General features: G+C 40.7%; 1 non-coding gene across 1 annotated transcript; it reads left to right on the top strand.

Annotated features, from left to right (window-relative positions):
• Positions 1-4,073: 4,073 nt before the first annotated feature.
• LOC120069514 lies at positions 4,074-4,180 on the top strand. The gene has a single exon (XR_005479563.1). It is a non-coding gene; the product is annotated as a small nucleolar RNA R71 (small nucleolar RNA).
• The last annotated feature ends 8,280 nt before the right edge of the window (positions 4,181-12,460 follow it).

The following is a 12,460-nucleotide window of genomic DNA, read 5'->3' as shown; positions in this document are numbered from 1 at the left end:
ATTATAATAAAAAGGATGAATGCATGATAATGCTCGATGCATGAAAAATATAACTCTTATATTTCATGATGCATGTGCATGCTTTCAAGTAATTTCTTCATGCAAGATTATAACAATTATAATACATGATGCATGGAATAATTGCACAACCTAAGGTGGTTTTTAACTATATGACAAACACTTTGACATATAAGCACCATAACATCAAATGTTAAGCAATAAAAGTTGATGAACCGGGTAAAATTGCCTTAAAACACAAAAGGAAAACTAACTATTACAAAGCAAGGAGTCTTCGGTTCAAATAGGCGAACCGGGTCTTGAACTGCTCAGCAAAGCATCGCTTCTCCAACCATCGTGTACTAAGCACCCCGCGATTGTCCACACGATAAAACAAACTCTTCATTCTATCACCTACCAACGCTCCAGAGTTAAACGATCGTTTAGCATTTTATTATACGATCGTCTAGAAAAATCCAAATGATCGTTTAGATATTACTACAAAGATCGTGTACCTTTACTAAGCGATGAAGCCTGAAGTACACGATCGATAATCGTGCTTCGCAAAATTCACGCCTTCCGCGATCGTCTAAGCGACTACGATGCCGCGAAGCACCATCGCCTAAGCGATCGCTTAGCTAGCGTCTCCGTATCGCATATGTGTGACCAACGCTACGCGATATGGTAAATGATTTACCTATCGCTTAGCATTAGCTAAACAATCGTTTAGAAAATACTACACGATTGTCTAGAAAAAATATCTAAACGATCGCTAGTTTAAATCCCAACGATCGTTTACCTGAGCTACACGATCCGACCAACGCTTGGACTTCTTCTTCGTTGAGAACTACATCGCCATGTGCCGAAGCTTCATCACGAATGACTCGACAAACTCGGAACTTTTTCGAATTACAGACTCGATTGCAAAGTTAGTTTTCTCCCAAAAACGGAGGAGCCCTTACGACTTTGTAATACCGAAAGCTTTAACAAAAAGGCAATCAAACCTGAAATGTTCATAAAAAACATCCACAAATGCAGAAAATAGTTAATTACAAATGCAAAAACCCACTACGATTGTAAAAAGCGTTTGATTCAGATCTATAATTTGGAATATCAGAGAACCTGACTCTGATACAATTGAAGAAAATCGGATTCGCGATTCCCATGAGCAGCGGAACAAGACAATTCCAAATTACAATCATGAACTAACATAACATTTATAGTTGACTTCAATATAAACGGTTATGCAAATCTTACAGAAATTACAGCATGTATCAATACAAATGAACAGAGATCAAACTCTACGCACATATAAGGATGCATCTCTATGCTTCAATGCGCAACTCTAATCGAACAACACAAACCACGAGCGCTTGAATATACACGACCGCTACACAGCACGAACACCGTACGAACACTTTGCACTTGTCTTCAACGATCTCTCGGTCATGAACTCTTCCGCAACATGAATAGTCTCCATAGCACCACGAACAGCCTCTAGAAAACTGCGACGGTGTCGAGTTGAGTCTGACACCACCAACAAGGCGACCTTGGTATTCTCGGTGTGAGAATCCAGAGGGTGGGCTCTATTCGGACTTTGTTATGAGGCAGATGAACGGAGAAACAACGATCGCGTACACACCTGGGCAAGTGGGAGATGGCTGAGACCTATCGTATAGGTCGATGCCCAATCGTTTAGATAAAGCTATGCGATCGTCTAGCAAAAACTATGCGATCGTTCAGCTTTATCGTTTAGCTCGGTCTGTCACGTACAGACTCTACACGATCGTTTACCTTGGGCCAGCGATCGTCTAGCAAATTTATGCGATCGTTTAGTAAAAACTGCACGATCGTTTAGCTTGCCCAACCGTCGTTTAGTAAATATGTATTTACTTGATGACTTTGTGAGTTTTTTTTTCGCGGAGGGAAAACTCAAAAAACCTTTTCAAATGTTTGTCAGAAACTTCTTTTCAAAATAGGAAACCACTTTTCTTTTAAACTCACGGTTACCATAATCCAATAACCACCCCTACTTTGGTTATTTAAAAGAAAAAGAATTAATTATCTAATAATTAATATTATTATAAACATAAATGATAACCAACTTATCATACTATATTTATAACCTATAGTTTTAATATTTCATCTCATGAAACATATAAACCATAGTTCTTTTTCTATTCCATGGTACTTAATGTAAATCTCATTTACATCAATCCTCCATTAGATGTATCTTATACATCATAACGATTATATCATATATAATCAAAATACCTCTTGTCAATTTGAACGTTTCAAATCAACACCAAGAACTGATCCTCAACAGAATCCAAGCTACCAAGGGAACCTCATGGACCTATAGCTCCGAAGCTCCAATGGTACGTGAATAACTGACTAAACTCTTTAGTCATGGGATCCACCATCCATTAACTGTCAGGCACTCCACTAAAGACCGACTACTGAACTCTCCTTACTACAGATATATTATGTGTCCATCTAACCAATTAGCAGTGCAACAACCCTTCACAGATCGCTCGTAAGTACAGCTGGGCCAATAACCGTTATGCCCCTGTAGTTACATCTATCTCCTTAAGTACCACTGATCCCTCTAATGAACATAAATCATAGTCCTACTATGACCGAGTCTTTTCTTCCAAAGAGAATTTGTGGCCACTATGTTCAAGCCCCGGAATCAGCCCTTAAGGGGACAATATTTCTACTTATCCTTGCTTCGAGAAATGGGTGGATTCCATCTTGTGGATTGAGTTCCCAGCTCTCAGATCAGACAAATCCCCTAAAAGGTAAGCATGTTGAGTTTGCATTCTGACCACTCTCACCCATACTAATCAAAAGACCACCCTCAAAGGCAGAAGTTCACAAAACACTAAGGACTGAGGTCGTACACCTATGGTCGTTTAGGTGAGATGCAAGTCTCTAGTATCAATGGCGTTATATACAGAGTATAGTCATCTCCTGGTCCAGGTTTTATACAAACTCTTTGTATAGGACACCCCCACTCCACGTCTCCATATGAATGGTCAAGATCTACCATCTATAGTAGTTTGTAACACTTGCAAACCTCTACAAAATAGACCATATCCGTAGTGTCACCAGGATCAGGTATCCCACCTTAAGCCTTATACTACAGACCTATTTAGGTTATCACTTAAGGCATGATCCACTTGTATATCACATATATATGCTTAAGTTCACATAAGATAACCATGGAGCTTTATTTATTGGATATAAGTAAATGCCAGAATTAAATAACACTTATTTTATTCATTGAACAATGTGTATCTTTACAAAATAACGAGACTCCAAGAGAATTAGGACACCAATCCCAACAAGTTGAACTCGGCAACGTCCCTTGCAGTCTACTTTTGAGTTTGCCCGCAATCTGTCCTATCTGAATTTCGAGATTGTGGATAGACGTCGCCTGATTCTGGAGTAATGTTTCATTCTTCTCAATATACTACTTTAGTAAGCTCTCAAGAGATGAAGATTGTGGTGCCTGTGAGCTACTAGCTTAATTTTATGATTGACCGTTTGTTCGTAGGAAAAATCTTGGCGGCCCTTCTTTTTGCGCCATGGGTTGAAAATTTTGTTGTTGATTTTTTCACACAAAATTGGGGTGATTTCTCCACCCAGGGTTATAAGTGTTGGAGAAAGGGTTGTTCTTTATGAAGCATATAGATTGTCGATTCCTCGGACATTCTTCCATCGGATGGGCTTTTCCGCAAGTGGCACAACTTGCGCTCGTCTGATTGATTTCGTTGACCTACCCCCTATGCGTTCCTGGGCTACTGATTGTGATGCCTTGTATTAGATTCATCATCACATTCATTTGGTTTTGTAGGGATGCGATGGCCTCATTACTTGCGTCACCTTCTTTAATTCTAAGTCGTTGATCGCTTTCCCTCAAGTCTTCATGATTCTTCTAAATGCGATCAAGTATATTTTTAGCCTCGTCATATGTTTTGTCAAGCAGACCTCCAGCTACTGCCACATTGGCAGCCGTCTGTGATGTAGGGTTCAAACCATGATAAAAGATTTCCAGTTGGAGACAATCGGGTAAGCCATTGTGCGGGCAATTTCACACCAGTCTTTTAAACCTCGCCTAGGCATCACTGAGCGATTCGTCAATATCCTGTTCAAAATTAGTAATCAACTTCCTCCTTCTTGCATTCTCTGTCGGGGGTAAGTACTTCTTCATTAACTTTTCCACTACTTGTTCCCAAGACGTTATCTCCCCTGGTTCGAGAGAATAAGCCCATTTCCTTGCTTGGTCACATAGCGAAAATGGGAACAACGTTAGTCGGACCTCCTCAGCTGAGATGTTTGGGAACACAAAAGTATTGTAGATTTCAATAAAACTCCAGAGATAGACGTGCGGATCCTCGCCACGCCTTCTGCCAAACTGTCTGGCAGTCTAAATCATCTGTAGCTTAACCAACTTCATCTCGAACCTCAATCCGTCCAAGGCTAGTCTCACGATTCCTAGTGAGAAATTATAAAGGTTGGGTGATGCATAATCCCGGATGGATTTATTGCGGTCGTTCGCCAGAAGAATGGGGTTTGCCATGATATTATTTGCGTTCGGTACTCTGTCTTCCGGTTGTTCCCCCATGTTGGGATTTCTCTCTTGCTATTGTTGGCGTTTGTTTCTTCTTCTTTCGTTGACATAATATGCAATGCATGTTCTTAAAGTATGCGTTGATTGTCATGCGTCGATGGTCATGCGTTGGAATGACTTTGCATTAACGAATGTATGCAATGACCATGCGTCCTGTCACAAGTTTTCTTACGCTCATGCCAAGTATAACGCGAACGCAAGTTTCTCGGATAATCTGAGGTTGAACTCAGGGACTTGTAGCTGGATGAATTTGGTAATGTGCATGCGTTGGTTGAATAAAAGAATGGATTGGAGGTTTCTATGCTAACACTACTCCTACTCCTAACTGACAAACAACGCAATGAGATTATGAATGAGAGGTAGAGACACGACAACTCTTGACATGAAACAAATGAATGGGAAAATAGATAAAATTTGGAGATGTCTTCATTGCAATACTTAAGAGTGACCGCAAGGGCAACCTTAGTCAACGCAAGCCATGCGATCATGCTACACACATTTGAGCCTAACTCTAGGACGTATGCGATGTATATGCGAAAGTGCCGAGAAGCCTAAACCAGCCTAAACCCTTATAACCCGCTCACGTGCTCTCACCACATGAGCGTGATGTCCACATATCACCACCATATCCTTCTTCTTGGACTCATGCAATATCATATCTGTAGGGTGCATACGCTATGTGATGGCAAACAGAACTTATTTCTAAGTCTCCATTCTTGCTTATGCAAACCTAATCTAGCTCTTCCGAGCATCGATTCTAACCTAGCTCTCTTAAGTCTTAGGTAATTTCTTTAGACTCTCTCCCGAGTAGCTCTAAAGGTGCAATGGACGCATACATAAGACAAGGTAACCGCATGAACTTGGCTAACGTAAGATTATTCCTATCTCTCGTGAATACTTGCTTGCATTGCTTAATGCGACCAACTATTTACCCTCCCAGGCAGTTAGTTGTTGCTGACTCTACTCATGGACAAGCGTGCTATAGCTTCACACTAAGAAAATAAGGTTTTCTCACACACTCACACGACACACACCTTCCGGTGGTTTGCTACATGCTTCATATCTCTAATCTACATGACTAAGTATATACTCTAGCAATCTCACTAAGTGGTGCAATGAAGTTATGGATGCTAAGTAAAGAAAGGTGAAGATGGAATTGAAGGAAACACATAAATGCATTGAACACATAATGTATTAATTCCTTAATCACAAAATGTAATACAATACAATATAAGAAAAGAAGAGAAAATGAAATGACCAGCTGGAAGCAAAGACTACCAGCGGATATGCGTCAAGGCTGCCAGTGGTGCCTTAGATGGGCAGTGGAGCTGATTCTCCCAAGATCTAGCTCCAGTCGAAGACTCTGGTTGTCACTCGGAATGGGTGAAGGAGGTGAAAAACTCTTAAGCTTCTTTTCACGCATTTGTCTGGATCACAAGGATTCGCCCTAGGCGAACCTCAAGCGAAAACCTTGGATGAGTTGAAATTCTGCTCATCGGCTTCTTTATATAGTGCTTGGATCACCGACAACATTAATGGACTGCTCTGATTCTAACATTTGCGGCACGTTTAGTCCTTTCTGAATCTCTTCTGCTAATGGAGTGGTAGATGAAATGTCAACATCATCTTTTGCTTTTCCCAAGGTATATGCATTGATGCGTTCATTCCACCAACCTTGCATTGATCCCTTTATCATGCGTTATCGTGTAGCCGTAATCATTCAGTGACCGCATTCGCTTAATACCACAACTTCTACATGATGACTGCAATCGCTTGACGAGCGCAACTCCCATGCGATGGACACATGCGTCTGATTACCGCAACACCCATGCGTTGATCGAATGCGTTCACCTTTATGATGGAGAGTTTCTCCGCATGCGGTTGTCTATGTGGTAGTCCGGCTTCCGCGTTTGCATCCACTTCTTGCGTTAGCTACAAAAATAGAACATTAAATGCATAATAACGCATAATAATGGGTGAGCCAAGATTCATCATGCTGAATGACGCAAGCTCATTTTATCATGAATTCCTAACATAATTTCTGCATATTCTACTTAACAACCCTCATAATTCTAAATAAAATACCTAAGATGACATGCATTTCTGCATATCATCAGCTATCTATGATCTATCTTCTATGTATATGGTGAACTTCAAAACTCCGAACTGGAACTTCTTTCACAGTGGTGGCCTTCGGTATTTATAGAGCTTCAAGGTGAAGAACTTTTCTCTCAAATGATTGCAATGATGGGCGGTCATTAATTTTTCTGTCTGATGCGCCGATTAAAGGTCACCAAAAAATTGAATGTACTTGCTACAGTGTGTCGTTAACGGCTTGTCAACTAAATTCGGATTCGACCATCATCAGCTTTTCGTCCCATCACGATTTATTATGCTTTCACCTTGATGCGTTGTATTTATGTGGTCACATTCCTGAGCAAATCTTCACGAGTTCAAACGATCGCATAGGTTTGCGGTCGCAATCTTCTAATGCGCTTGGGCGCCGAATTCCTTTGATCGTGAACTGCTTTGCGCCACCACCTTCCTGCACGAAATTAGCTACTTTAATGCGATGGGTGCATGCGATCGCAATATTCTCAACTTAATGCTTTTGGACCCGATTTTGCATATTTTTACCGTCGCATTCCCACATTGTTTTATATCTTTGCATTGTAATAACCTGCATTTCTACCCGTTATCACACCCCCAAATTTAAAACAATGCTTGTCCTTAAGTATAAACTAAATATTTTCCTTAGAGAGTCAGCCGCCTTTTCCTTACATAAATATCTCGTGGTGCCTTATTTAAATTTTATGAACCAAAATCTTCTTAATTTCATCCAAGTCTCTTCTTAAAATATTTCTAAGACTTAGGGACCACAAGTTTAACCTTCAAAAAGACTTTACTTGTTTCCAGGACATCGCATGATTTATTTCAAAGACTTTTTCCAGCCGGGGTGTTTCCAAATGATGTTTACCCTTGCATAGTTTAGATATTCTTTTTATGACCTTATGCTGATCCAAGTGCCTAGCCTTCGCTTTGACTTTCCCCCATGATAACTTGTAGAAATACAAGTTATTTATACTGCTTTATTTAGATATTGCAGCCAAAAGAGAGTAAAGTTGCGTCAATTGTATGGAAATTAGCTAAGAAATACAATAATTATAAATTGTCGTCAATACACCCACTAACACCATTGCTTTCAAGTCTGTTTGGTAGGATATCCAGTCACCCTATGCGCTTATGGCTCAAGAGAGAAAGATTAATGCATCTACATCGCATTGCGCCCATCATTTAGGAATGAATAAACAATCAACGCAATGACGGCGCATGCGGCAATCGATCCAGAGCTGAACTTCACCGCGTGCGGTAATAAAAACAACATTGCATGCGAGCACACGATCGAAAGATGCAAATGAGCAACGCAATCACGGAGGATTTTGACATGTGTACAACTAACCGTTGTGCATTTCGATGGACTGATTGCATAACAGAAGAAATATTTATTCCACCATTTCCGGAATTTCTATAATAATAAAGTGGGGACCACAAGTTAGAGAGTCAAAGCTTTCACCTATAAATACCCTCAAAGAATTCACTGAAAAATATACTTGATTCAAGGGATAATTGATACGAGACTATTGAGAGAGAGAGGCTGATCTGAGTGCTGATCGGAGAAGATCTGGGAAGAAAAGAGACAAGGCCGAGAGGTGAGTCTCAGGGTGAATCATTCCAAATCCCCGTAGTGAAGCTCTGTTCCTAAATCAACTCTATCGGTTGAGCAAGCCTGAGAGGGAAGCTCATCCTTTCATTCACTTCATCTACGCCGGTAAGCAATCTCTCCATCCAGATCGGTGTCAAGACATTGGCACTCTTCTGTATCTATTTCTAACTCTTATTCATCAATTGTATTTCATCTTCTTAGTCTAAATCATTCACAACCATGTATCAGATGCTTGATTTTATAATTAAATGTCATAATCACTTTGATTTTCACATTTCTGTCTATTTCCGTTTCTCCATTAATCGCTTTCTCCATGATGTTTTCTTAATCCCTTGATGATTAATACGAATTAAACAAGTAATTTAACCTGTGCTAAATAAAAAAAAGATGTTTAGCTAAAGCATGCTAGACGACATCTTCACCTGTGACAGTAGAAGTGAAGATGTCATTCTGATCTGTTGAAAGAAGGTTAGAAGAATGCATTAACTAAAGCAAGAAGTACTTCCAGAGATGGAATCAACCTTGCGTTCATTACGTTCGTTCCTGTTTCACCACAAAGATGTGGGAAACGTGGCCGATCACCGAGATGTGTAGGCCAAGGGAAAGTGGAACCGTACTAATATCTTTAACGCAATTAAGGAACTTGCGATGTTTATATTAATTATCCTTTCTCTTTCTGTTTCACACATAAGCCTTGCCACCGCATAACACGATCTTTGTATATTCTTCATAGTCAGTCTCAACCTCGGTATCTTGTATCATATAACCTGTATCTTGTATCATCATAGCTTAGGTTTATTTTATCACACTTTACTTTTATCGCAATTTATTTTATATCGCATTTTTATAGCTTATCTTTACTTTACTGCACAATTTACTTTATGCATTTTAAATACTTGTACACACAAATTTTATTAAATTGAAAAACCCTTGGTCGCATATATCACAAACATAACACAATTAACCTAAAACAATCCCTGTGTTTGACCTCGGATCACACCGAGAAACTTGCGGTGAAATTATACTTGGTTTCAATGCAAGGAAATTGTGACAACGCATAGCATACTACAAGAACATTCATTAATAATGCATATCTAGAAGTAGTATCACATATCATCGCAATCATCCATGCATTGTATGACATAAGAAGATTAATTTTATTCATTCATATTCATGCATGCATTACAAGTTTATGATGAGCTTTTATGATGATAAAGACCTAAAATCTATGTCATCAAGTCTATGGCGCCGTTACCGAGGAACTGGTAACGGGGACATGGACTTGTAGCTTAGATTAAAATTATGTCATCAAGTTTATGGCGCTGTTGTCGGGGAACTGGTAACGGGGACATGGACTTGTAGCTTGGATTAAAATATGTCAACAAGTTTATGTCGCCGTTGCCAGGGTTTGGTTAACGGTTATTGTTTGAGAACGTTTGTAGTGTGTATAGGACAGATCTTTTTGCACTGGCTGTTTATCGTGAAGAGCAGTTTGATGGCTTATGAGTACAAGAGCGACCCATAAATTTTAAGCTGACCCAGAGATTAGGTGTATTTTTCGCGCAGGAGCACATCGGGACCAGATTAAGCACCGAAACTTCAAGATCTATAGTTGCGGAGAATGTAAGGTGCAATGCATTTCCCATAACTGGTGTGATTCTCAAAAGAAGTAGATCAGCTCTCTTCCCGTATGGTGTGATTCCCAAAAGAAGTAGATCAGCTCTCTTCCCATATACATTCCGTGTTGAGACTAAGAAAGGAGCAATGTACCTGAGGACATTGGGTAGGCAAGCTGGACCGCCTGCAAAGGTGTGGATTGCGCTCATGCAAAGAACGCCATCTTTCGGTCCATATCTCAGATCTATGTTTAAATGCTTTCTTTAATTCTTGTCTTTATGAATTTCTGAACTTTGTCTTTTACTACTTCATTTAATTTGTTGCATGACTTTATGCATTTATTCTTCAATTGACTCTCTTGCATTTATTTCTGTGTTTTCTTTAATTACTTTAACTTTTCTGTATTTAATGCGTTATTCTTTAATTGGTGAATAATTAAGTAATGAGAAGAAAATTTATTACTGCAAGTCATATTAACTTGCGTTGATGAAAAAAAAATTAATAAAACAAAACACATTCAATATGCATGGCGATAATGGACGCATCTTGAACCAACAAGATACGCTTTGCATTCATCCTACTCAAATGCATTGAGCTGAGGGGTGTGTTGTGCGCGTGTGTGTCCTTTGCCCGTCCTTAGCAAAATGCACTATGTTGAGGTAGTGTTGCGCTGGTAGTAATACCGTGCACCCGATCCTCCAGAAATGCATTTAATTAAGGGGTGAGTTGTGGGGATGTATGCATTGTTGCTCGTCCTCTGCGAAAATGAATTTGCGTTGGTGAACACATTTTGTCAATCTTTTCCTTGCGTCCATTCGAATAAAACATTAAAGATAATTCTTTTTGCAAAATTGAGAAGTCCAATAATTCTGTATTCCAAAGAATTGATGAGTCTGCAGACGAAAGGACGTTTACTCTGAAACCTTATAAATGAGGGGAGTTCAAAAGGCGGGCCTTTTGAGTGTCTCGAGGCCTGCCATAGCAAAAATAGCGTTGGGCCCACTAAGGCCCAACCTATAAAAAGGACTTTCCTCGTCTGTGAGCACACTTTGCCTCGTTTGCAATCTAAAACCCTAGCGCCCCTGCATACCAAGCTTTCTTCTTCCCTGAAACCCTAACGTTTTCCAGCTTTCTTTCACCTCAGCATCCATGGCCGACCAAACTTCCCAACCTTCCGCTTCACCCTCAACACCTTCAACTGACCAACTCTCCATGCGAGAAGCAGCATTCCTTGCTGCTAGTCGTCGTCTTGCTGCTCAACCTCACACTATTCCCAGAATTTCTGGAAGACCCCGGCAAAACCTTTTAGCCATCAGACCACTTCAGTTTAAAATGGGGTAAAGCACTGAAAGCACCCCACTCCCAACTCTAGTAGTCTCCACTGAAAGCGAAAAGAAGAGACGAGATGACAATGAGGTATTCAGAAAAATTCTGAGTAACTTGGAGGAAGGAGAAGGACTGCCTGAGGCAGGGGTTATAAGTCAAACACTGTCTACAGAGGAGGTGACGGTGGCAGTGACTGAGGAAGTGGCAGTGACTGAGGAAGTGGCAGTGGTGGAGGAAGTGGTGGAAGAGGAGACAATGAGAAGCACTCTGGCCATAAGGGATCCTGAGGAAACTACGCAAGTAGAATCCTATGACGGACCCATCAGAGTCGCGTTGGAGGAAGTCGCGGCAGAACCAGTGCAACTTAGGGAGTCGGCGCAACTTGAAACAACGCAATTGGTTGCGGTCGACGAAGTCAAAGAAGGAGAAGTTACCCCCCCTGATGCGGCGTCGCAAGGAGAATGCATCGCAATGGTCTACCGCTGACCCTTTAATTTTGATCAATGCATTAGAAGAAAAGGAAAGGAGGAGAAAGGAAGAGGAAGAGAGACAAGAGAAAATGGAGCGGGCGAAACTCATCACTACAGAAGGTGATAGAAGAAGAAGACTGCATGATGAGGAGGTTTTTTGTAATAACGAGATCTCAAGGCTTGAAGAAATAAGGCGGATTGAAGAGGAACAACGCCCTTTGTTGGCCTCTGAGCAGTTTGTGGAAGAGTTTGAAAGAGAAGTGAGAGAAGAGGAACAAGAAGAAAAGAAAAAGAAGGCAGAAGAAGAAAGGAGAATGAGAAAAGAGAAGGAAAGGAAGCGCGAAGCCAACAGGCAGCCTTTAATTAAGAAGAAGGGCAAGGAACTTGCTGAACGAGAGAAGAAGGAAAAACGCAAGGAACGGGAAAGAAAACAAAGACAACAATCCCGCCTTGCGTTGGTCAAAGGAAAGGGCAAAGCGGTCGCAGAAAGCAGCAAGCCCGCGTTGACAAAGGTGCGTCCATCAAGAAAGAAAGAGAATGACGATTTGTTGATGGAGATGGGCTTTTTCCCGATGCAAACACCACTACCAGATCTAATCACGACTGTGATCGTGGAGCATGGTTGGGACACATTTTTCCAGTGCCCAGCCATTGTTGTTCCAAAGGTAGTGCGCGACTTCTACCATGGAC

The sequence above is a fragment of the Benincasa hispida genome, unplaced genomic scaffold (genome assembly GCF_009727055.1).
Source record: "Benincasa hispida cultivar B227 unplaced genomic scaffold, ASM972705v1 Contig446, whole genome shotgun sequence".
Taxonomy (NCBI): domain Eukaryota; kingdom Viridiplantae; phylum Streptophyta; class Magnoliopsida; order Cucurbitales; family Cucurbitaceae; genus Benincasa; species Benincasa hispida.
The sequence above is the reverse complement of the archived record's forward strand: the minus strand, read 5'-3'. Positions and strand labels throughout refer to the sequence as shown.